The sequence below is a fragment of the Trichechus manatus genome, unplaced genomic scaffold (genome assembly GCF_000243295.1).
Source record: "Trichechus manatus latirostris isolate Lorelei unplaced genomic scaffold, TriManLat1.0 scaffold00045, whole genome shotgun sequence".
NCBI classification, from domain to species: Eukaryota; Metazoa; Chordata; class Mammalia; order Sirenia; family Trichechidae; genus Trichechus; species Trichechus manatus.
The window spans coordinates 3,885,442-3,890,314 of NW_004443981.1; the positions used below are offsets into that span (position 1 = coordinate 3,885,442).

Here is a 4,873-nt window from a genome sequence, read left to right on the forward strand (position 1 = left end):
GAATGTGTTGTTTTGTAAACGAAGCCTGGCATTGACCTTATAAACAACAAATGGCTCCCTACATGAAAACGAAGCCTGCATTGTTTCCCAGACCCTTCCTGGGCCCAGAGAATGGTAAATTATGGCCCACGCTCATGGAATGCTGATCTGAGATGCTGCACTAACAGGCGCCTTTCTCACCCACAGAAACCATCTCCCACACTGGGCTGGGCTCCAGAGACATGGTCAGAAGTGCCCCACACCTTGAGTTTTTGTTTTTGTTTTTTTGTTTTTTGTCTTAGCAAAGAGTCAGCTTTCCATTTTGTCTAAAGGCAGAGCCTGAGAACAATTCATCCACTGCATTTTTCCAGCGCCAAGCCCAGGGCAGCACACCGTAGGTGCTCAGAAATTGCAGCTGGAGGAATGAGTGAGAGAGGTGTTACACCAGGTCAGAAGTGTGCCACACACCTGCCCTTCCAGATCCGTCCTACTCTGTGGATTTTATCACCTGGGCTCCCTTGTCCTCTAGCTTCTGTTGGGTTTGGCCAATGGCAGCACTAACTGGAGGCCGGAGGGTGGGAGGAGTGTGGGGTCATTCAGTATTTACCCCCCTGCCAGGGTTGCTACAGGTTGGCAGCTTCCCTTTACTGGAGAGCCCCTCTTGGCCCTGCTCTCGCCACCTTCCAGTAACCGTTCCCTCCCTGTCTCGGCTTCCTAGTGCTGCTGTAACACAAATACCACAAACAAGTGGCTTCAAAGAACAGACATTTATTTTCTCACAGTTCTGGAGAATAGAAGTCCAAATCAGGGTCTCAGCTGTGTGGATTCCTTCCTTGTTGGTAGCCTCGGGCGTTCCTTGGTTCCTCTGTGTTACTTGGTTTGCAGACCATCCTCGCGTGGCATCTGTCTTCCCGTGTGTGCGTGCGTGTGTGCGTGTGTAATCTGCTTTTTTTATAACACGGAAGTGGTCAGATTTAGAACCCATCATACCTGGTTATGGTCTAATTAGCATGACAAAGAAAACCCTATTTCCAAACAGGATTATATCCACAGTATAGGAATTAGGATTCCAACACATATTTGGGGTGGGGGGACACAGTTTAACCCCTAGGACTCTCCCTTTCCCCTGCAGGCCTAGGGATAGTCACAGCTCCCCAGAGATGCTAGCCCCAGGGTGCTGCACCATCCGTGTTGATTCCCTTAACCTGAACGACACCTTTGACAACCGGCCCTGTGTTAAAACTCTCCTCTATTACCCCTCCTGAGTGTGCCATCTGCCTCCTGCTGAGCCCCTGCCTGATACAGAAGTGTCCCTATCGGATGTGCCATGGTTGCAGACTCACAGGAATGGACAACGTGCGTGTACCTAAGAATGTGCACAGATTATCTACTGGCTGCTTTTCCAGTTCAGCCTTCCAATTAGCACAGCTGGCCCGACTCAGGAAATCTCTATGCCCCACACAACACAGTAACTCCCTACTTCCTTCCACAGCTCCAGCACCAGCTCATGTATCCCTGCTCAGCCCCAAGCCTCTGCTGGTGGATTCCCCTGCCCGTCCTTCTCAGCACCGTGAGCTTCCAAGCGCAGAGGTGGACAACTTTCATTCTGAGAAATACTCGCCATCACAGAGGTAGGCACCTCCCAGGAGGGCTGCAGGCAGCAAGAACTTGGTTTTTCTGAAAACTATCTTTTCTGAGATCAGCCACACTCCAGCAGGCTTGGGGCCTGACCTGATTACTCAGACGAGATGTTTAACACCACAAAATTGTTTCCGTCCCCACTCAGATAATCCCTGGGGCTCTCAGACAGACTATGACTAATGGGGATGCAAGAGGGCAGAAAACTCTGAGGCCAGCAGGCAGTCAGCTCAGGTCCAGGTGAAGTGTGAACACACTTACCTGGAGGCTGGGAACCCATGTCGCATCCCTGGCTGGACCATGGACTCCTGGAGGAGGCCTTCAGGCTAGGCTTCCTCAAGCTGAGGCAGTTTGGGTTTGAGTCCTCTGTTGCTGTCTTACTATAAGAGCTCTGGCAAGTTATGCACCCTCTGTGAGCCTCATTTTCTTTTTCCTTAAAATGGAGTTAATAATGAAAATTGGTGTGAGAATCAAATATAAAGGTGCCCTCAAGCAATCTGGTTGACACAGAAACCAGGAGCCCAGCCTGGCAGATGTAAAGACAGACGTTATGCTGGGAAGGCACAAAAGCGGGCTTTGCTGGCTAAACTGGGGTGGGCCAGGCTGGGGTGTTCAATCAGCCTTGGCCAACCTTCTGCCTTGGTTCTCCTGCTTAGAACAGATCAGATCTGTGCTCCTCCACTTATTGGCTGTGTGACCTTGGGTAAGTTACATGACCTCTCTGTGCCTTAGTTTCCTTATCTGTAAAATGGGGATAATAATAGTGCCTGACAGGGTTGTCACGAGTATTATAGGAGTTAATAAGTGTAAAACTCTTAGAAAGAAGGCTTCCTATAGTGAGTGTTCAATAAATGTTAGCCCCTCCTCCCTTCACCCAATGCCTGCTAGAAGGCTGTGTGATCCCTCTGGTTTAGGTGTGCAGACTTCTTGGTGATGGCAAGCTAGTTAAGTGGTGAGAGAGGTGATTATTTTCCCTTGATTTGCTGTATAAGATCTGCATCCTATGGGGCTCATGCTACTTTGGTGTTTGGATGCTTGGGGAGGACAGGGACGAATTCGAGTGGTATCTGGCACTTAGGAAGGAGTCATGGTGGTGCAGTGGTTAAGTGCTCAGCTGCTAACTGAACGGTTGGTGGTCCGAACCTACCAGCCGCTCCACGGGAGAAAGATGTGGCAGTCTGCTCTTGTAAAGATTACAGCCTTGGAAACCTTATGGGGCAATTCTACTCTGTCCTATAGGGTCGCTATGAGTTAAAATCAACTCCACGGCAACGGGGTAGCACCCGACCCAGGAACTTTTCCAGACTTAACTGGCTGGAGCCCCAAAGAGAACCATTGGAAGCTCCCCTCCAACCCCCCTGGATAATGGCTTAGGTGCCTATACTGGGGTGTGGGTGGTTAGGATGATGGGAAAGAGCTGAAATGAGAGAGGACTGGCAAAGAATTTGCAGTCTAGACAGGGGTCTGACCTAGAAAAGCCTGGTGAAACTTCTCCCTCTGAGTTGGGCTTCAAACTGTGCTTGACAGGCTCCCAGGCCATTGGCTGGCATCTTGGGGGGCAATAATGGTGCCAGAGAGGCAGCCTAGCCTAGAGGTTAGGAGGGTGCCCTCTGGAGCCAGACTGCCTGGTTCAAATCCCAGCTCTGCCACTTGCCAAGTTATTTAAACCTCTCAGTACCTCATGTGTAAAACGACGACGGTAACAATGGCATTTACATCATAGGGTTGTGTAAAGTGCTTGGAACAGTTCCTGCCCGAGAGTATGTGCTCATTAAATATCAGCCGTTATTAAAATATCACCCACCCCAGGGTCCTCTGGTCCAGTCAAAAGACTGGCTACAGTGGTCAGCGGAATAATAGACCCCCAGAGATGTCCACATCCTATCCCTGGGATCTGTGAATATGTCACCTTACATGGCGAAAGAGGCTCTGCAGATATGATTAAGTTAAGGATTCGGAGATGGGATATTACCCTGGATTGAGCCCAATGGAATCGCAAGGGTGAAAGAGGGAGGCAGAAGAGAGAGAGTCTCCGAGGGGTGCAGTTTGGGAAAGACTCGACTGGCCGTTGCTGGCTTTGAAGAAAGAAGGGAGCCATGAGCTCAGGAATGTGGGCAGCCCCTAGAAGCTGGAAAAGGCAAGGAAATGGATTCTCCCCCAGAGCCTCCAGAGGGAACGCAGCCCTGATGACACCCTGATTTTAGCCTAGTGAGACCCATTTCACACTTCTGACCCCCAGAACCGTAAGATAAGAAATTTGCGCTGTTTTAAGCCACTATGGGTGATTTGTTAGAGCAGCAATAGGAAATTAATACAGCTGCCAAGATTCAACACAGCTGCATCCTTGAAGTATGAGCCAAGTTGTGTCACTCCACAGTATTTACTCAGTACATGTGGTATCATCCCTAGTCCTTGTCCTCTGGAGGTGAGAACACACCAGACCATGGCCCTGAATGTCCCCTGGGCATACACATTGCCAGGGATGGGATATTCAGGGCAGACGCACACCTGTACTTTTAAGGACAACAGAACCAACTCCTGCAGTGGAGTTGACCACTAGGGTCCAGCTGAGGAACAAGAGGCACTAAGTCCTCCTCAGCAACAGGGATCGACATCTCATTCTGCACTTCAGCCAAGACCAGCCACCACCATCCCCAACCCCAACACACACACTCAACACTGATGGCGCTGGGAGCGGCTGGGGTCAGAGGGCAGTGTGAAAGGCTCGGAGAGTATCTAAGAAATCACTCCATTTCCAGCGTTCCTTCCTGTGTCTCAGCTGTACGGGTCAGGGCATGTCCCCAGGGCCTGGGCAGTGTTGGCCTTTAGAGCTCTGCCTCCGACGCCGCGGGAAGCCTGGGCAAGGGCGCCCCCTCTGGCCTTCTGCTCTCCCATGCAGCACCCTCGTGACGCACCCTTGGGGTGGCAGGTCCCTGGACCCCAAGAGCCGGCCAATTTGGATCCCAGAATGGTAAGGACCTTCCTTTCCAGCCCCTCTCCTTCTCCACCTCTCCAAAAGCCCTTTTCTACGGAGACTGGATTTTTAACTTTGCGCCCCCAGGCAATGGCCAGGAGCGGGTCTTGCGGGAGGTCGGTCTACCCCCTCCGGCGGGCCTGGAGGCCCCTGTCCCCACTGCTCTGTCCGCCCGGCCCAGAGCGCCTGGGATTACTCACCCTTGGCTCTGCGGTCCGGGTCTCAGCGCCGCGGTCCCTCCAGGCTCAGCGTCGAGCCGCCGGCGGGGGGCCCCGCGCGGCG

The 4,873-nt window shown here is 52.0% G+C and overlaps 1 long non-coding RNA gene across 1 annotated transcript in view; it reads left to right on the forward strand.

The window, feature by feature from the left end:
• Positions 1-4,496: 4,496 nt before the first annotated feature.
• Positions 4,497-4,873, forward strand: part of LOC111820637 (uncharacterized) — a 1,838-nt gene continuing 1,461 nt past the window's right edge. Inside the window, exon 1 of the long non-coding RNA XR_002824167.1 lies at positions 4,497-4,588. This is a non-coding gene — a long non-coding RNA (uncharacterized LOC111820637). The remainder of the gene's footprint in view (positions 4,589-4,873) is intronic.